This window comes from Panthera tigris, chromosome B4 (assembly GCF_018350195.1).
Source record: "Panthera tigris isolate Pti1 chromosome B4, P.tigris_Pti1_mat1.1, whole genome shotgun sequence".
Taxonomy (NCBI): domain Eukaryota; kingdom Metazoa; phylum Chordata; class Mammalia; order Carnivora; family Felidae; genus Panthera; species Panthera tigris.
The window spans coordinates 119,656,611-119,678,517 of record NC_056666.1 but is presented as its reverse complement, the minus strand read 5'-3'; the positions used below and the strand labels follow the sequence as shown (position 1 = coordinate 119,678,517).

General features: G+C 38.0%; 1 protein-coding gene across 1 annotated transcript in view; it reads right to left on the bottom strand.

The window, feature by feature from the left end:
* Positions 1-14,931, bottom strand: part of SCYL2 (SCY1 like pseudokinase 2) — a 68,810-nt gene extending 53,879 nt beyond the window's left edge. The window contains exon 1 of the mRNA XM_007085656.3: positions 14,733-14,931. The gene's annotated coding sequence lies outside the window, so the exon portion shown is untranslated. The remainder of the gene's footprint in view (positions 1-14,732) is intronic.
* Between the last annotated feature and the right edge of the window lie 6,976 nt (positions 14,932-21,907).

Here is a 21,907-nt window from a genome sequence, read left to right as displayed (position 1 = left end):
AATATTTTTAAAATTTTACACACTTCTAGCCATGATGTAGGAACAAAGACTGAATTTATCCTCTTACCTTAAGCAGCTAGAAGCTGGACAAAACGTATGAAATAAATGTTTTCAGGCAGCACAGGTAGGTAATCCCAATGAGAAAGCAAACTAACAAGGTGAACCCCAGGATTGCTCCAGCTTTCTGCCTAGAGGTACACTGCAAACCACAGAGTAGAGAGCAGAATTCCAAGCAGCGGTCTAGCTGAGTTAAAGAGTTGAGGAGAGGGGCTCCTTGGCGGCTCAGTTGGTTAAGCATCTGACTGCGGCTCAGGTCATGATCTCACAGCTCGTGAGTTGGAGCCCCGCGTCAGGCTCTGTGCTGACAGCTCAGAGCCTGGACCCTGCTAAGGATTCTGTGTCTTCCTCTCTTTCTGACCCTCCCCCGTTCATGCTCTGTCTCTCTCTGTCTCAAAAATAAATAAATGTTAAAAAAAAAAATTTTTTTTTTTTTAAAAAGAGTTGAGACAAATTGGAGTTCAAGGATGCAGAAGTGCCTAGGAGTTCTGGGATACAATTTCAAAGAGAAAGGGGAAAATTAGGGAACAAGAGAGAAAGAAAGAGAAAGAGAGAAGGAAACTATGCTAAGAAAGAGCTCAGAAATTTTCAGAGAAATCTGATGCACTGTTGAACACTAAGATGCCTACACATGGTATGAAACTCCACCAGGTCAGGCAAGGACCAACTAGAGAGCTGTAAGCTGAATAGTTCCAGAGTCCACACAGGGCTGCAATTCATTTAATTTCTCACCAGCTAGAGTAGAGGCCTCAATGCTCAACCAAAAGCATTCAGTAGAAACCCCAAAAGAACCATGCCTTAGTAGTGAGATAAACTGTTCTCAGAGTAAAATCTACTCTAAACCTGCCCTAAAAAACTAAAAGTAAGTCTCAAATGATCAAACTAATCATGAATTACTTAACTGACCAGAATGAAACCCAATATTCATGAAAGAAAGACAAAAAAAAATTTCAGAAACCTAACAATGTAACATTCACAATGTTCACCATGCAATCAATAAATATTAGATTTGCCAAGAAGCAAGAAAATGTGCTCATAATCAAGAACAAATCAGTCAATAAATCCTCCAAAATGATAGGTTACAGACATTAAAAACATTAAAAAGCTATCATAATGAAAGCTCAGTTGGTTAAGTATCCAACTCCTGGTTTAGGCTCAGGTCATGATCTCACAGTTCGTGAGTTTGAGCCCCCTATTGGGCTCTGTGTTGGCAGCACAGAATCGGCTTGGGATCTTCTCTCTCCTTCTCTATCTGCCCTTCCCCTGTTCACTCACTCTCTCTCAAAATAAATAAACTTTAAAAAAAAAATCTATCACATATCTAAGTATTTCAAGGAAAACATGAACATAATGAAGAAAATAGGGTCTTTTTTTAAAAACCCAAATGAAAATTCTAGAGATAAAAAGTAAAATATTTCAAATAAAAAATTTAGAGAATATGATTAACAAATTAGAGAAAGTAGGAAAAAAAAATTAGTAAAACCTGAAGGTAGAGTAAAAGCCTAGGGAAAAAAAAAAATGAACAAAGTCTCAATGACCTGTGGGACAATATCACAGTATAACATATATAACTGAATCCCAAAAGTAAGAAGGAAAAGGGAAAAATAACATTGGAAAGCATAATGGCCAAAATGTTTCTGAATTTGATGAAAACTATACAAGGTGTCAAGAAATTCAATAAACCACAAGCAGGATAAACAGAAAACCATGTTTGGACATGTCATATTAAATAGCTAAAAGTCAGTAAGAGAAAATCTTAAAAGCAGCCAGAGGGAACAGGAAAATTACATAGAAAAGAAAAAAGATAAGAATTTTCCACAGACTTCTAATCAGAAACTATACAAGCCAGGGAACAACTGAATGGAGGTCTGTAAAGTGCTAAAAAAAACAAACAAAAAAACCAAAAACACCTGTCAACCTAGAATTCTATAAGGCAGGGGAAAAAAAAAACTTTCAAAAATAAATGTGAAATATTTCTTCAGGAAAACAAAATCTGAGAGAATTTGTTGCCAACAAATATTCACTAGAAGAGATATTAAAAGAAGTCCTTCAAACAGAAGGAAAAAGATACCAGATGGAAATGTGAATCCATAAAAAGAATGGAGGACACTAGAAATAAAAATTACGTGGGTTTATAAAAAAACTTCTCAAGTTATTTTTAAAAGATAACTGATCATTTAAAGCAAAAAAACAAAATACATATACCTACATATATATATATATATATATATATATATATATGTAGGTATATGTAGAAGTAAAAAATATGACAAAACAAAACAAGCACAGGAGAGAAGAAATGGAAGTATATATTTGAGAGATTCTTCTATTATATTTCAAGTAATATAACATCACTTGAAAATAGATTATAGCAAATTAAAAACACATTAAATCCTAGACTAATAAGTAAAATAATAGATACAGCTAAAAAGTCAATAATGGAAATAAAATGGAATCCTAAAATAAGATGAATACAAAAAGATGTAGGAAAAGAGGAAGAAAGGAACAAAGAACAACTGTAACAAGTAGAAAACAAATAGCAAGAGAGCAGATTTAAATCTGACCCTACAAATAATTACATTAAGTGTAAATGATTTAAAATTCCAATTAAAAGATGAAACTGTCAAACTAGATTAAAAAGCAAGACCCAACTATGTACTGCTAACAAGAAATCCACTCCAGGGGTGTCGAGGTGGCTCAGTTGGGTAAGTGTCTGACTCTTGATTTCAGCTCAGGTCATTATCTCATGGTCATGGGATCAAGTCCCACACTGGAGCCTGCTTGGGATTCTCTCTCTCTCCCTCTCTCTCTGCCCCTCCCCAGCTCATGCACATTCTTGCTGTCTCTCTTAAAATAAATAATAAACATTAAAAAAAAAAAAGTCCACATTACAGGATGACTTAAAACTGAAAAAATGTTAAAATATACCAAGCAAAGTGGCTATATTAATTACAAACAGAATAGGCAACATTTCATAATAACAAAGATGTCAATTCATCAAGAAAACATAAAATCTTCAATGTGTACACACTGAATAAGAGCTTTAACATAAAGACAGCAAAAAAATGACTGAAAGAAACAGACAAATCCATAATTATACTTAGAGACTTCAAGGATCCTCTTTCAGAAATAAATGGACATAGACTGAGCAGACAAAAAAAAAATCAGTAAGGATATAGAAGACATAAACAACACTATCAAACAACATGACCCACCCATAATATCCTACTTGACAAGAGCAGAATGCATTTTGTTTTCATGTGTACATGGAACATTAATTAAGACTAACTATATTCTTGGGGCTCCTGGGTGGCTTTGTCGGTTGGGCGGCCAACTACAGCTCAGGTCATGATCTCGCGATCTGTGAGTTCGAGCCCCGCGTCGGGCTCTGTGCTGAGCACTCAGAATCTGGAGCCTGCTTCCGATTCTGTGTCTCCCTCTCTCTGCCCCTTCCCTGCTTGCTCTCTCTCTCTCTCTCTCTCTCAAAAATAATTTTAAAAAATTAAAAAAATAAAAAAAAGACTATATTCTTGGCCATAAAACAAATCTCAACATATGTAAAACTACTGAAATATAAAATACATTATTTGACCACAATGAAATTAAACTAGAAATAAGTAGTAGGTAAATATCTTTTTAAAAAAATGCAAAACATATTTGAACTTCTCAAATATGTATTAAATACTTCTCAATAACCCAAGGGCTAAAATAAATAAGTCACAGAAATTTTTAAATACTTTGAGGTGACTGAAAAGTAAAAATCTGTGGGATGTAGGCAAGCTGGTGACTAGTGGAAAAGACACAACTTTAAATGTTTATATGAGGGGGGAAAAACGCCAAAATTAGTGCTGTCACCTTCCATCTTAGAAAGCTAGGGGAAAAAATAAAAAAAAACAACTAAACTCAAATTAAGTAGGAAAAAGAAAATAATGAGTAGAAATCAATGAAACACACTGAATTTAATGTAACACTCTATTTTACAGAAATAAAAGAAAAATCAATGAAGCCAAAAACTATGGCTTTAAAAAGCCACTAACTACATTAAGAAAATGTTTAAAGACACAAATGACCAATATCAGAAATAGAGGAAATCCTACAGATTCTAATCCTATATAAATCCCAGATTTTAAACAATAAGGTATTACAGATGACTTTATGCCAATTAATTCAACAACTTGGATGAAATGGAAAAAATCCTTGAAAGCCAAAACAATTGACTTAAGAAGGAACAGGAACTCAGAATAGTCCTACATAAAAGAAATCCAATTCATAACTACAACCTTTACCACAAAATATACTCCAGGCTCAAATGGCTTCCCTGTTGAATTCTATCAAATATTTAAGGAAAAAATAAAAACCAGATCTGTACAAGCTCTTCTAGAACACAGAGAGAACAATTTTCATGTCATGTTATATAGTCAGTATTGTCCTGATACCAACAACTAATGACCCAAGAAAACTGCATACCAATATTTGTCATCAACATGCAAAAATCCTTAACAAAATATTAGCACATCAAATCCAATAAACCCAACCCTATAACCAAGTGAGATTCATCTAAGGAATGCAAGGTTGATTTAACACTCAAAACAAATTCACGTAGGGGCGCCTGGGTGGCTCAGTCGGTTGAGTGTCCGGCTTCGGCTCAGGTCATAATCTCGCAGTTTGTGAGTTAGAGCCCCTCATCGGGCTCTGTGCTAATAGCTCAGAGCCTGGAGCCTGTTTCAGATTCTGTGTCTCCCTCTCTCTCTCTGCTCCTCCCCGGCTCATGCTCTGTCTCTCTCTCTCTCTCTCAAAAAATAAAAATAAAGATTAAAAAAAAAATTAAAAAAAAAAACAAATTCATGTAATTCACCATACTAACTACATAATGGGGGAGGGGCATATGAACATCTCAATAAAGGCAAAAAAGATTTTTAACAAAATTCAATACATATTCACAATAAAAATTCTCAGCTTAGAACAGGAAAACAAAAAAACAAAAAAAAAACTTCCTCAGGGCTCCTGGCTGGCTCAGTTGATAGAGCATGATGCTCCTAATCTCAGGGTTGTGAGTTCAAGCCCCACATTGGGCATGGAGCCTACTTTAAAAAAGGAAGGAAGTAAAGAAGGAAAGAAAGGAACTTCATCAATCTGATAAATAGAATCTTTGAATACCTACAGCTACTATTATATTTAAAAATAAAAGATTGATTGCTTTCTTCTTAAAGTAAAAATATTTACTTTTACCACTTCAGTTCAAAATTCTAATGGAGGTCTTAGCCAAAGCAATTAAGAGAACAAAATAAAAAGGTATTCGGATCATGTACAATTAAAGTCAGAAGGAATCTACAAAAATGCTACTAAAATATGAGTTTAGCATTACAGTAGAATGTAAGAATGGAATATTTTTTAAAAAAAGACTATTTCTGGGACACCTGGGTGGCTTGGTTCGTTAAACTCCCACTTCGGCTCAGGTCATGATCTCATGGTTCACGGGTTCAAGCCCTGAGTCAAGCTCTGTGCTGACAGCTCAGAGCCTGGAGTCTGCTTCAGATTCTGTGTCTCCCTCTTTCTTTGCCCCTCCCCCACTCACGCTCTGTCTCTCTCAAAAATAATCATTAAAAACAATTTTTTTAAAGACTATTTATACTAGAAACAAACACTGAAATTTCAAAAATACCATCTCAAGAACATGAAACACCTATCTAAATTTAAAAGATATATAAGACTTGTACAATGAAAATAACAAAAACTGCTGAGAAAAACTGAAGAAGACTTAAAGGAAAGATTGTGGGGGCACCAGGGTGCCTCAGTTGGTTAAGCGACCAACTACTGATTTCGGCTCAGGTCATGATTTCATGATCCTGAGATTGAGCCCCATGTCAGCTCCTCACTCGGTATGGAGCCTGCTTAAGATTCTGTCTTTCCCTCTGTCCCTCCTCCGTGCATATGCATGTGCATGTTCTCTAAATAAATAAATAAATAAATATAAAAAACTTAAAAAAAAAAAAAGGAAAGATTGTGTTTATGAATTGAAAAACTCAATAATGTTAAAATACCAATTTTCCCTACTGATCTATATACTCAACGTAATCCCAGTGGAATCCCTGAGGCTTTTGTAGAAATTGATGAGCTGAACCAAAAATAATACTCTTGAGTAGGGGTAAAGCTCAGTGGTAGAGCAGTTGCCTGCAAAAATAATACTCTTGAGGATACAGCCTTCACTAAATTGTCAAAGAGTCCATGGCACAAAAAGAGGTCTAAACCCTGTAACTTTCTTCAACTTCTGTGTTTACTCCTAAAACTGATTTGCCTGACAAAGTCTGTGTCCTACAAATCTTCCTTAACCCACACTTTCCTTACAATTTTCTCCCACTTGACCAAAGAAAAGTATTTTCTCAGCTATCCCAGTCTTATTATAGGGCATTTCCCTGGATATAAAAAACTTTGAAGAGTAGGGTAAATGCAATTCAAGAATGCATTAATACTGAAAGTCCTTTAAGAATAAAGCAAAAAATATCGGGGCGCCTGGGTGGCTCGGTCAGTTAAGCATCCGACTTCGGCTCAGATCATGATCTCACAGTTCATGAGGTAGAGCCCGGCATTGGGCTCTGTGCTAACAGCTCAGAGTCTGGAGCCTGCTTCGGATTCTGTTCTCCCTCTCTCTCTGCCCCACCCCTGCTTCTTGCACTCTCTCTCTCTGTCTCTCAAAAATAAATAAACATTAAAAAAAGTTTTTTTAATAAATAAAAAAAATAAAGCAAAAATAAGTTCGGGAAAAAATACTAAAGAGGATGTATGTGCTTTATTCCTTCCAGCCCAGATATTAACAGCAAGACCCCATGCCTTATCTATCACAGATTTACAATTAAGAAATAAGATGGCTGTCATAGGGATATATAAGAACAAGTTAATTTCAATCAACAGGCAAAAACTCCAAGGTTTTGATAAAAGCAAAACATAATCACAATATGCAAGTCTAGAAATTAGATCCTTTTTAACAACTGAAACTCTTTTTTTTAATGTTAATTTGAGAGAGCACATGAGAGGGGGAGAGGAGCAGAGAGGGAGAGGGATAGAATCCAAAGCAGGTTCCGTGTGGACAGCACAGAGCCTGATGCAGGGCTCAGTCCCATAAACCATGAGATCATGACCTGAGCTGAAATCAAAGAGTCCAACACCCAACCTACTGAGCCATCCAGGTGACCTGTAACTATCTAAACTCTTGACAAACATTTCAGATACCATCAACTTAAAAACATGCAAAGGAGTATATTGTTTTTCAAAATTATTTAGAGAACACACAAGCAAAAATATTTGGAAGGCCACTGGACTAAGGCAGCACTAGTTTATATGTAATTTTCTCTGTTAATTTAAATTATATTGATGTAAATATGACCTACTTTCTTCCATGACAGATTTGAAGTATCTATAAACAGAAATAGAGACTCACTTTCCCTTTTTAATTTAATGCATTTCTATAAGCAGTTAGAAAATGTTGCTGTTGGCATTATGAAAATATTTATTGCATGCCAAGTTGTTCTCTGTGAACATCTGCTGCTGATTTTGATGGGGGAGGTGAAGGGACATAAAAACCCTATTTAAAACCTACATACCCATTCCTCTAACTCTGCCTAAGTCGCTACGTATTATATGCCATGTGCTGGTTATACACTGGAAATGCAGATGTAAATAGAAACACTTCTCTCTTTAGGGACTCAGTCCTGTAGCTAACTCAAACCTGCAAAGGTTTATGGCAATTAACAAGACGTACGTGCCATGCTCCAGGAGAGGAGCAAGACCATGATGTGATTTGAGAACTACAAATAGCTCAGTATGAAAACAAAGGATATTTTCAGAGGTAATATTCAAACTTGAAATGCCCATCCATCATCCAAACAGAGCCAACACTAGTGTGTGTACACATGATGAGAACAGACATGGAAATTCACCTGGTAAATTATTTAATATTTATTGAGTGCCCACTGTGTACGTGATACCATATAAGAAAGTGGGGGAGAAAGAAGGAAAAATAAGCCATGAAAGATCTTACCATCAAAGGGCCAAGAGACAGAGAAGTAAAGCATCCATAGCATTAGCCTACAGTGATAAAATGCTACAGAATACACATACAAAGTCTTACATAGCAAAATAAATAAATAAATAAATAAATAAATAAATAAATAAATAAATAAATAAAGCAAGCAAAACAAAACACAAACAGGAACAGAGGGAAGGAAGTTTTCCCAAAACAGTAAAGCAAAGCTAGACATGTCTCTAACGGTGAATAGGAATGAACTAGGTAGAGAATGGGAAAAGTATAGGAGTAAAGACAAAGAGTAAAAACAAAGCAGTTCAGATAAAGCTGGAGGAAACAGGGAAGTATGGCAGAAGAGACTTATAAAAGCCAGATCACCAAGAGCAATTAGTAATAAGCAATCAAGCTATAAGCCACAGAAGGGTTTCAAGCATGAGTAAGATCAATCACTCTATCAAGCAAAGTGAAAGATATACTAGGAGTGGAAGGAGGGAATATGGCAAGACTAAAGGGAACATCAGTGTGATGAACTACATACATAGTGAGGGATGATATAATTTACAATGTATACAAAGCAAGAAAACAAAGGAAAGGACAAGGACACTTGGAAATAAGGACAAGGAAGATAGGGAAGAGATGGCAGGAAGAGGGGATGTTTCAAAGGTGTTAGTTATATGGATGCTTATTTTATAACTACATATTAAACTTTGCTATGCACTTTTACATACATCAAATTTTAAACAAATTTTAAAAGAGGGAGAGGTTGGGGTGCTGGGTGGCTCAGCTGGTTGAGCGTCCAACTTTTGATTTCAGCTCAGGTCATGATTCCAGGGTCGTGGGATCAGCCCCATATTGCTCTGCACTGAACATGGAGCCTGCTTGGGATTCTCTCTCCCTCTGCCCCTCTCCCCTACTTGCTCTCTCTCTTTCTTTCTCTCTCTCTCTCTCTCAAAAAAAAAAAAAAAAAAAGAGAGGGGGAGGTTGCTGAAGTAAGATAATAGCAGTAAGGAAGGAAAAGAAAGGAAAAAACAAGTACGAGTTAGAACTAAGTGAACTTCGTGACCAATTAGATAAAGGAAAGGGACAAAACTAGGACTCCCAATCAGGTCTCCCATTTCAGAGTCTAGGTGGAGAGTGAAGCCATTCACCAAGGCTTATAAGACTTACAAGAGATAACTCTGTTTTTGAGAGGAAGAATTCAATTTTTGACATTTTGAAGTTGAGTTGCCTGAATGACATTCACATGGAGATAGATCTAGTAGGTTTTTAGATATATAGGCCAAAAACTTAGAAAAAAAGTCTTGACTGAAGACTAAACTTTGGGCACCATGAGCTTATAAAGCAGTACAGCAGTTAAGGCTGTGAGCTTGAAAAAGGTTGCCAAGGAGAGCTTTTAAAAGAAACCTTGGGAATGCAAGCTTGGTGCAGCCACTCTGGAAAACAGTACGGAGGTTCCTCAAAAAACTAAAAATAGAACTACCCTACAATCCAGCAATTGTACTACTAGGCATTTATCCAAGGGATACAGGGGTACTGTTTCAAAGGGACACATGCACTCCCATGTTTATGGCAGCACTGTCAACAACAGCCAGTATGGAAAGAGCCCAAATGTCCCATCGATGGATGAATGGATAAAGAAGATGTGGTATATATATACAATGGAGTATTACTTGGCAATCAAAAAGAATGAAATCTTGCCATTTGCAACTACGTGGATGGAACTGGAGGGTATTATGCTAAGTGAAATTAGTCAGTCAGAGAAAGACAAAAATCATATGACTTCACTCATATGAGGACTTTAAGAGACAAAAGAGATGAACATAAGGGGAGGGAAACAAAAAGAATATAAAAACCGGGAGGGGGACAAAACAGAAGAGACTCATAAACTGAGGGTTTATGGAGGGGTTGTGGGAGGGGGGATGGGCTAAATGGGTAAGGGGCAGTAAGGAATCTACTCCTGAAATCATTGTTGCACTATATGCTAACTAATTTGGATGTAAATTTAAAAAAAAAAAAAAAAAAGAAAGAAAGAAAGAAAGAAAGAAAGAAAGAAAGAAAGAAAGAAAGAAACCTGAACCCGGGGCAGCTGGGTAGCTCAGTAGGTTAAGCGTCCAACTCTTGATTTCGGCTCAGGTCATAATCTCATGGTTCATGGGTTCAAGCCCCACATCTGGTTCTGCACTGACAGTGTGGAGTCTGCTTAGGATTCTCTCTCTGCCCCACCCCTGTCCATACACTCTCTTTCTTTCTCTCAAAATAAATAAATAAACTTTAAAAAAAAGACCTGAACTTAAATGAGATTTTGAATTATTAGCAATATTCCTCTGACATATAAGTAAACTAGAGTCCAAATATCCTTTCTTAAAATGTTAGCTTTTCAAATTGTCACTTGATTGTTGAATAAAGAAAAAAAGCCCGTATTTTTTGAAAGATAGTTACAAATGACAGAAATATCCATTCATATAAGCCATTTCCCCTTGTATACCATTTAGTAGAATACACGTGAAATTCAATCATCTTTCCCTCCTGAATCCAGGCAAAATAAGATTTGGGACAACTTAATTATGATTCCAAGATTATATCTCTCTGTATCTGGCTCAGTCATCACTTGGTTTTTGGTAGAACCAGAAGGTAAATCTGCTGTAATACCAGATTTTACAAGCAGCTGGCAGAAAGTGGGTTGACTGTTACAGCACCTGATGGCAGGTAGCTGAAAGGAATTGGCAGTTCTTACAGTTCTGCCTACTTACAAACTCTAGATACAGCAGGAATAGAGTAGGTAAAATTAAATTTAAACTTAAAAAAATTCCTACATTTTCAAGTAACACAACTGCCAAGAATCCCTTACTTCCCCAAGAATAAAATATCAAAAAGTAGAATTAGCTCACATTTATGTTGTAAATACTGTAATGCAAATTTAAAAGTTACTATAATTACATCTGATAATGAAATAAAGTTTAGTACTTGTTAGTCTCACGGCACCTAGCAGAAACGAGACTTTCAATAAGCACAAAATAATACACACTGACCACTAGGTGAACAGTACAAATAAATACCAATGAACTCAAAATAGTTTGCTTTATTCATTAAAGAAGCACAAGGGTCTGAGATTTCTCTCCATATAAATGCCTGAATATAAAAGAATACCACTTATACAGTGATTTATACAGTTAGGTATTCGTAAAATGAAATTTTGTAATTCAAAATAAGAATTACATTAACATGACACAAATGCTTTTGGTAAAATGATTCATAAAATTTGAGAAAAAATGTCGTACCTACACTCCCATATGCAATGTGTATCTGTTTACATCTAAAGTAAGATGGTTCTGAGATATATTCTTGAAATACATTTTTTTCTTGTGAGAACACTCAGAGATCACTACAAGCTTTAAAAAGATATAATTTTCAAAAAAAATGATGGACACTATTCTTTAGCCTTTCCATCATGGTTAATCCTATTCAGAAAACAAAGATCACACAAGCAGAGTACAATCATTCTCTTTACAACTACAGAAAGTATCTAATTATTATCAGTTGAGCTAGAACAGATTACTTACAGGAGACAAGCTGATTTAGGAAAAACATAAAACACTAAAGAGACTTAGGAATGAACAATGATGCACACATTTGTTCAACAAATTATTGATTACCTACCAGGTAGAAAGCACCATACTAGGTACAGTAAGAGAAACAAGAAGTAAAACATTCCATCACTATTTACAAACTTAAGACCACTGTACAATAAGCCTTAGAAAACAACATAAGAAATTACAAGGCAATATATGCTTAAACATCAAGTCAGCAATTTAAACAGTAAGATCTGAGGAGAGATTACATCCAACTCTTGTGAAGGCACTTCAATGAACCCCATGTACTTAGTGTAGTTTTTACTACAGGAAGTCAAGCAGATTCTTGAAATTACCATAATTTCAAAAAAGTAGCAGCACTGGGGTGGCAGCATCTCACTATTCAGCCCCTTCAGCTGGAGAACGGGGAAAAGGAATAATCAGGTAGGAAATTAGACTAAATGACCACTAAGGTCACTTTCTTACGTCTACAGTTCTTTCCTGATTTAAGAATATACAAAATCTGAAATACAATGGAGTAAAGTGTGTGAAAACTGAAACTCATAAAGCACTGAACTGTTGTCTAAGGCAACAGTTTTCAAACTCTGATGAACATCTAAATTCATCTAATAACATCCAAAGGACTGAATAATTTGTTAATTACATAGATGCCTATCTACCGTCTCAAACCTTTGGAATCAGAACCTATAAATGTGCAGTCAGGGCAGCATTTGTATTTTGAGCAGCTCCTCAGGTGTTCTGATGCACAGTGTGAGAATTAAATGTGATATGACTAAGTACACAATCTTCAGTGGCAAGGAAACCTGGGTTCAAATGCCTGTTCTAATACTTACTAGCACTGTAACCACCAACTACCTCCCTAACACTATTTCTAATCCATAAAAAGGGGGAAATGCCACCCACATATCATGTGGTTGTTCAGAGGATTAAAGATGATGACACATAAAATGTTTAACACAATTCCTGGCACATTTAGTAAGCACTGAATTCATTCATTCATTCATTCATTCACTCATTCAACAAACATTTATTAAGCACTTACACAGTATCAGATGAGAAACATCTCATTAATTTATTAAGTATTAATAAATATGGCAACTCTGCAATGGTGTCATGTGAACATATAATTATGAGACTCTACCTTAACCAGGAAAGTCTTCCCTGAACCAGGAAAGTCTTCCCTGAACTGGATGAAAAGGAAAAGAAGCGCACTTCCAAGCAGAGGAAGCATCATAACCAAAAGCCATGTACCTGAAGCAGAACAGAAAGAACAAGGTGACTAGGGGAGAAAGGAATGCCAGAAAGCACTGTGGAGATGAGGTTCAAAAGGCAACTGGGAGGCCAAACAGGTTGTTAAGGATGTTAGTTTCTCTTAAAAAACAGTGGAAACCACTGAAGGGTTTTAAACATGAAGACAATGTGATTAGATCTGCATTCTGAAACAGTCACTCAGTCTGGTGTGGAAAACTACAGAGCAGGCCACAGAAAATACAAGTAGACCACAATGAGGAAGCTGGTTATACCTCAGATGAGAGATGATGATGGCTGGAATGAGAGTACTAGTAGTGACGATGAAGAGTGGACATATTCAAGAAGCCAAATTAACAGGACATCAAGAGAGAGTGATATGAGTCATGAGAGACAGGAAGATGTCATACTCTACTCCTACAAAAAAGGGATGGATGATGAAGCTAGTCACTGAGTTAAACACAGTAAGACGACCTATTTTGGGGGGGCGGGGGGTAAATAATGAATTTCAAACATGTGAGTTGGGTAGTTATTCCTAATGATAATTGATTTGTTCAGAAGTATTCTATGATACATGTCTGTTTCTGTTGCATGTTTACGGATCTTAGAAGACTAGGTTTCAGCATGTGTGTAAAGTGGATCTGAAAAGAATGAAGGTCCTCACCTTCCATTAGGTTCCTTTCCTTGACAACAATCCTCCAAAAGTTTCTTTTATGACTAGTTTAAAAATGACAAACCATATTTAAACTTTAAAATTAATATTTTTATATTAAAGAAGAAGACACAATGCCAAACCAAAAAAAAAAAAAAAAAAAAAGCCTGCAAAGAAGGAAGCTTCAAGTACCTGACTTTCAAGCCATTACCAGAATACAACTGGCTTTTAAAGTGACAGGCAGGTCTGGAGCATTTTCGTTAGACTATGTTAATTTTCCGGAATGGAGAGGGATGCAAACGCTACTTTAAAAAATTATTATTCACAGAATCCAAATTGTAAAAAAAAAAAAAAAAAAAAAAAAGTCAACATACAAATAATTCCTGAATTTGATCTACAAAAAACTAGTTTGCACTTACAATTTTAAGTCAATATTGACACGGCACTTTTAAGTGGCTCGAGTGCAGTGTCTCATGAAGACTGTCATAAGGGCTGACCTGACAGTACTGGTATGTATTCAGTCGGATCCCAAGAAGTTTTTGCAAGCTTTACGGATCTAAACCTTCCTCCACCCTTTCTCTCCCGCTTAGAAAAAGAAGAGTGAGGGAGCCACCGAGGGGAGTGTTAGTCTTCGCAAAACACCTGCCCCACCCACCTCACCCACAATAACCTTCCGTTCCAGAACTAGAGCTACTGTCTGAAAAGGACGCCGGGCCGTAGGGCGCTGTTTGGTAACCCAGGTAATGAGGTGCAGACCTCAGAACTGACTGGAGCGGTCTCACCCAGTCGCGGAGTAGTATCCAATTTCCCAAAAGGGAACCAAGATCTCCACCACGGAAACCCGAGCTCCAAGGCCTGAAAGAGGGTTCTCCCTCCCACAGATGGCTCCGGCCCCGGTCTCCCGTCGCCTCAAGGCCTCTTCGGGGAACTCGGGCCTCTCGGATCCCCTCCCCGGAGCTCGCCAGCTCGGCTACACACGGGCGTCCACCGTCCCGGCCCGCAGCCGGCAGGCCCGTCACCAGGCAACAGTCACCAGCTCCAAGGGCCTTGGGAGGCCTACCCCGGGTGCGGGTCCTTCCCCGTACCCTCCTTGCTGGCCTTGAGAGCCCAGATGGGAGTGTGGCAGGTGAAGGAGATCGCCCTGTGCCCGTGGGCGGTCACTCACCTCTTCCCTCTTTCCCCGGAGGGGCGGTGCTGGGGCTCGTTTCCCCCGCCCCCCCCAAACGCTTCCTGGCTGCCCCTACTCAGCCTCAGAGCCTTGCCGCGGCCGCCGGCTTACTCCATAGCCTTCTCCACCCGCGCGGCCTCAAAGGCTGGAGCCGGAGGAGGGAAGGGGGAGGGGAGGGGAGGGACTGGGGAGGAAGAGTACGGGAGGGGGAAGAAGACCGAAAGACCGGCCGGCCAGGGCATGACGTCACTTCCGTCAGGCTTGGAGGGGCGGGGCCTACGCTCCCTGGGCCCCGCCCACCGAGTGCCAGGTGGGGGCGGTGTTACGAGCTAGGGGAGGAACCCGAGCGCTAGCTGACGGCGGTCCTTTTGACTCCGCGATTCCGTAGCCTTGGCAGCCGGAGTAGGCTTCCGGGGCCAGGACCGAGCGAGCAGAGTTTCGTTAGCCCTAAAGGTGGCTTCTGCCGGAAAAGGAGGACAGGTAGCCCTATAGATCCTAACCAAATATGTTCTGAAGGGAAGGGCAGCTGAGAGGAGCGGGTGGTTTGGACTTGCCTCCTGAGGGCCAGCCCTTTCCTGACCCCGCCCCTTTCTCAGCCCACCTGCTGTCTGGTCCGCTGTAAAGAATCGCTCGCTATTCGGCTTTTTCCGGAGCTGCTCTGCCCAAGGTGTCCACGAAAGCAGTGCTTCACAAACATGAATATGCACACGAATCATCTGGGGACTTTGTTAAAATGTAGTTTGGATTCAGGGATTGGGTCTGATACTCCGCATATCTAGTAAGTTCCCAGATGACGCCAATGCTGCTGCTGGTCAGCAGGCTGCACTCAGAACAACAAAGGATTAAAGTACGAGGTGGCAAGCAGGAGAATTATTTCCTTAACCTAGACTACTTATTTAATGAAAGTTAGAGAAGCAGATGGCCACACCCTTGTCTGCACCGATCATAGACTCCTAGCCTTTTCCACCCCACTCCACCCTACCCCCGTCCCTACTCGCCCATCACTCCCTGGTCCCCTCTTCCTCTAATTCCTCCCTTTCCACTATTCACCCTCTATCCCCTACTCCTGTCTCCGCATTGTCCACAGGGTCTTGGGCTAATATTTAAAGGATAGACAGCTTCTGTTACTAAAGGCATTTGAAGGTGATGGACTTTTATTTCTGTCATTTTGTCATAAACATCAGACTATTATGCAAAATTGGGCATCCTGTTTCCAAAGGAGGAGAGAGCTTAAATTCTTGGATTCTAACAACAAAAGACCTAGAAACAACAATCTAGATGTTTCAACTTATTCCATTATCATTCTTAAAATTGTTTAATTAAAAATTTACTGGGGTAGGGGCGCTGGGGTGGCTCAGTCGGTTAAGCGTCTGACTTCAGCTCAGGTCATGATCTGGTGGTTCAAGCCCTGCTTCCGGTTTTGTGCTGACAGCTCAGAGCCCTGAGCCTTCTTCCATTTCTGTGTCTCCCACTCTCTCTGCCCCTCCCCTGCTCGTACTCTGTCTCTCTCATAAATAAATAAAACATTAAAAATTTTAAAACGAAAGAAAGTTATTTTAAAATTTTTACTGGGGTAGAGAGGAATGAGGAGTGACTGCTAAGGTCTGAGGGGTTTTTTTGAAGTTATGAAATGATCTGGATTTAGATAATAGTGATGTTGCACAACTGTGTGAGTGTACTGAAAAACCACTGAATTGTGCATTTTAAAAGGGTGGATTTTGGGGTGCCTGGCTGGCTCAGTTGGTAGAGTACATGACTCTTGATCAGGGGGTCATGAGTACACCGATGTTGGGCATTAGCGCCTACTAAAAGATAATAATAATTAAAAAATAAAAGAAATAAAGGTGAATTTTGTGGTATGTGAGTTTATCTCAATGAAAAGTTTTACTGTCTCCAATTAATTGAAAAAAGTATGTATATTATTTAAAAGCTCACAAATAAATAGAATAAAAAGTGAACAACCTTTTTCATTATAAACCTACTTCCCAAAGGTTAATAGTTTGAAGGTTAGCCTTCTATACCTTTCTATTTATTTACATATACTTGTATGTAATTCAAGAATTCATTTATATATAACTAAGATGATGGTATACACATTCTCCAAAAAAACTAGCAAGTTTTTTTGGTTTTGTTTTGTTTTTTCTATTTAATGAAATCCTTCCATGCTATAAATCTCATTTTTCCAAACTGGCTGTTAAATATTCCACAGTGAGGCTATGACATAATTTATTTAAATGTTCCCCAGGTGATGGACATTTTTATTGTTTTCAGGTTTCCATTATTTCTCACAAACTTTTTTCTTACAGATCAACTGGCAGATAAATCAATTAGTTTTATTCAGCTGCTTGCCCTAGATCTCTTTCATGAAGGGCTTGCCATTGGTCAAAAAAGGCAAAAAGAAAAAGAAAAGAGCCTCATGAAGCCACAGGTCTGTCATAATTAAGACTCCAATGTGTGTGTGCATTCCTTTTAAATATTTTCTTAAAAAAGTGTTATTCAGGGGCGCCTGGGTGGCTCAGTCAGTTAGGCATCTGACTTCGGCTCGGGTCATGATCTCACAGCTCATGAGTTGGAGTCCCGCATCAGGCTCTGTGCTGACAGCTCAGAGCCTGGAGCCTGCTTTGGATTCTGTGTCTCCCTCTCTTTCTGCCCCTCCCTCACTTGTGCTCTGTCTCTCAAAAATGAATAAATGTAAAAAAAAAAATTAAAAAGTATTCTTCAAGATTAAGTATAGCTAGTCATCATGTAATATTAAGGCTATATAAATTCACATAATAATGCATTTGATATCAGTAAAGCAAGTTCCTAGATTTACTCTGTTTTTATTGGCAGACAAACATGGTGCAGGGTTAGTAAATAAATTATGGTTTACATAGGATGGGAGGAGAAGAAACAAGAGAGACACTGGCAACAGATATGCCACACAAAAGCATAAGGTTGTCAAAACTGGGAAACTTACATATTTTTGTGTAATCTAAATTGTAAGAAACCTGTTTATTCATTTTTTTCTTTTCTTTTCAGGATGCTCTAGTCCTTTCAAGCTACTCAGCTATGGGATGATATTATTCACTCCCTTCAGACTCAGGTGGAAATAAAAAAAGAAGCATCATTGACGAACATACAAGGACTGTTTTACTGGCTCTGATGCTGTTGGTGTAGCATCAAGTCATCTTATGCAAAACATGTGCTTAAGTAGTAATGACACCTCTCCTCTTAAAGGAGTTTGTCTTTGCCAAGTTCTAACGAATCATCAAGTACTTGAACCAGTAGGAATGAAGCTACTGAAAAATGAAAAGGAACTCTAATTTGAAGATTAAAACAGTAGTCCCAACAAGTTTCTAGGCAATAAATCATCATATATATATATAAAAATATATATATATATATATATATATATATTTTTTTTTTTTTTGCAAAAGAAAAAAGCATGCTGGGAATGGGTTAACTGATGAAATAAGAGCAAAGAAATATTTAAGGTTAGTGTTAACCAAAATACTATAATATATTGTATTTAGACTCTGACAGAACAGTCTTCATTGAGCTAAACTTAAATGTTATACTTTCCATTTTATTCAGAAGCCAGTAAAAGAAAAGCTGTGTAGAAATTAATCTATGTCCATGTCTGCTCTAAAACTGCTGTGGAAGACATTACCACATAATTTTTTTCAGAATTTATAGAAGGAAAAACTTTTACCTTCTTTGATGAATTGTATGCTTTATAATTTTGAAACATGACTTAGCCAAAGTAAAAAGAGCCAACAGTATGTGGGAACTCAGAACAAAAGTTTTCTATTCAATCATTGCAAAAATGTTAACTTTACATTTAGCATATATTCTTTCTCTTTATTTACAACCCTACTTGGTCCTCTTTTGGTGATATCCTATTATCTAATAAATGTATTACTTGTGTTTTTTATTGTTATCCCCATGAAATCCTTTGTGAAAATAGGGAATGTCTAAATAAGTTTCAATAAGTTAAAACATATATTTGAAATTTTGATCCCTTATACAATATAATAGAAAAGTCCACATATTATTTCTTAACAGACCAGGAGATGAAATGATTTGGAATCCTATAGCACAAGAATTGAGGAACTTGGGGCATCTGGGTGGCTCCATTAGTTGAGCATCCAACTCTTGATTTTGGTTCAGGTCATGATCCCAGGGTTGTGGGACTGAGCCCAGCACCAGGCTCTGAGCTAAGTGTGGAGCCTGCTTATGATTCTCTCACTCTCTCTCTCTCTTTTTCTCTGCACCACCTCCATCCTCTCTCAAATTAAAAAAAAAAATAAAAATAAATAATTGAGAAATTATCCATACAGTAAGTGGAAATGTGGTTATACCTCCAAATATCACAAACCTGTGACAAACCTGTTCTCTCACTTTCAAAAGAAGGTAATTTCATTTTTCATAATTTTTTTCCAGGAAGAACTGATATTTTAATTATTTTTTTAAGAACAGTTTCAGGGGCGCCTGGGTGGCTCAGTCGGTTGGGCGTCCGACTTCGGCTCAGGTCATGATCTCACGGGTTCATGGGTTCGAGCCCCGCATCGGGCTCTGTGCTGACAGCTCAGAGCCTGGAGCCTGCTTCCGATTCTGTGTCTCCCTCTCTCTCTGACCCTCCCCCGTTCATGCTCTGTCTCTCTCTGTCTCAAAAATAAATAAACATTAAAAAAAATTTTTTTTTAAAAGAACAGTTTTAGGTTCACAGAAAAAGTGCACAGAAATTGCACAGAAAGTAGAGTCGCCATATATCCTCTGCCCCCGTAAGTATATTTTCCCCACTGTCAATGTCCTGTACCAAAGTGATACATTTGTTACAATCTGTGAACATACATTGATACATCATTATCAAGTTTACATTAGTTCATAGTTTACATTAGTACTTACTCTTTGTGTTTTATATTATGTGGGTTTTGACAAATGTATGACATGTATCTACCATCAGAGAATCATACAGAAATAGTTTCACTGACCTAAAAGTCTATGCTTCACCTATTCATCCTTCCCTTCCCCCCAACCCCTGGTAACCACTGATCTCCAAGAATTGACTTTTCAGATATGATAAAAGTACTGTGTTTGGTGTATTGATTTTCTGCTCTTCTGTAAGAGTTTCCTTCTACATAGCGATTATATCAGACAAGACAGGTGAGGCAACATAGATCCAATAACATTTATTTTTTACAATGACCATGAGCAGATTAACTGGAGGTGCTATAGTCTATACTACCAGAAAAAAAGACATATAGACTCCTTACTATTTATAATCCTAGACCATCTTCTTGTGAGCATTTACTTTTTCCAGTCCATCCTCCCTCCCAAACATCTCCCTAACCTTCACCTTTCAGAAAAAAAAAATAGGCAACCTGTTGCTCTACTCCTCTTCTCTATTTACTTCACCTACCTACTTGTGTTTTTTTTCTCCTTCTGATGACACAAAAGGTGCAAAGAAGAGCCCCAGACCCAGGACAATCAGAAGGGATACATACCCAATTCATTAATGGTTACATCTTTTACTGCATTTAGTCAAACCATGACAGAAGCAGGACAAGCCTAATTTGCACCTTGGAGGTGCAGAAGATATCAACAGCAGTTAGGAAAAGTGTGATAAGGGAAAGACAAGGGGCCCAAAGGAAAGGTAATAAGAAGAGAAAAGGGACTAGAAGATAACTCTGAGGAAGACCAGTGGACAGGCAGAAGAGCCAAACAAAAGTGATTTTTATCTACTACAAATGAAAAACCCAACTGTCCTATTACTTTCCCCTGAGGATATAGGGTACCTCTAGAAATTCCCAACTACAGATGGATGTAATTTATCAATAAATATGCTAATAAAAATAATTTCCAGTCATTGGCCCTTTCCCTTTCTTTTGTTAATGTTTATTTATTTCTGAGACAGAGAGAGACAGAGCATGAGTGGGGGAGGAGACACAGAATCAGAAGCAGGCTCCAGGCTCTGATGCGGGGCTTGAACTCACAAACCATGAGATCATGGACTGAGCCAACCGACTGAGCCACCCAGGCGTCCCTACCCTTTCCCTTTTCTTAAGCAGTTTGTTAAACATTTTATATGTATTGTTTATAATCTAACAATAGGCCTGTAAAGTAAGAGGTAAAACTCCCATTTTATAGTAGGGGAAACTGAGACTTAGAAGGATAAATAAATAAATAAGACACAGTAGGGAAGGAAAGCTGTTATTTTGATATTCTTATAGGGATTGCATTAAATGTGTAGATTGCTTTGGGTAGTGTAGACATTTTAACAATATTTGTTCTTCCAATCCATGAGCATGGGATGTTTTTCCATTTCTTTGTGTCTTCAATATCTTTCATAAGCTTTCTAAGGTTTTCAGCATACAGATCTTTTATCTCTTTGGTTAGGTTTATTCCCACGTATTTTCTGGGGTTTGGTGCAATTGTAAATGGGATCATTTCCTTGATTTCTCTTTCTGCTACTTCATTATTGGTGTATAGAAATGCAACCAATTTCTGTACATTGATTTTATATCCCGCGACTTTGCTAAATTCATGTATCACTTCTAGCAACTTTTTGGTGGAGTCTTTAGGTTTTTCTACATAGAGTATCATGTCATCTGGGAAGAGTGAAAGTTGGACTTCTTCCTTGCCAGTTTGGGTGACTTTTATTTCTTTTGTTGTCTGATTGCTGAAACTAGTAAGATTTCCAGTACTATGTTCAATAGCAATGTTGAGAATGGATATCCTTATCCTGTTGGTGACTTTAGAGGAAAAGCTCTCAGTTTTTCCCCATTGAGGATGGTGATCACTGTGGGTCTTTTATATGTGGCCTGTATGATGTCAAGGTATGTTTCTTCTATCCCTACTTTCTTGAGGGTTTTTATCAAGAAGGGATGCTATAAAGGGGCGCCCAGGTGGATCAGTTGGTTAAGCATCCAACTCTTGGTTTTGGTTCAGGTCATGATCTCACAGTTTATGAGTTAGAGCTCAGCATCGGGTTCCACACTGACAGCGTGGAGACTGCTTGGAATTCTCTGCCCCTCCCTTGCTCTTTCTCCCAACACACACACACACACACACACACACACACACACACACACACACACATATACACATACATACATACATACATACATACATACATACATACTGTAGGGGCTCCTGGTAGCTCAGTCAGTTAAGCATCAGACTCAGGT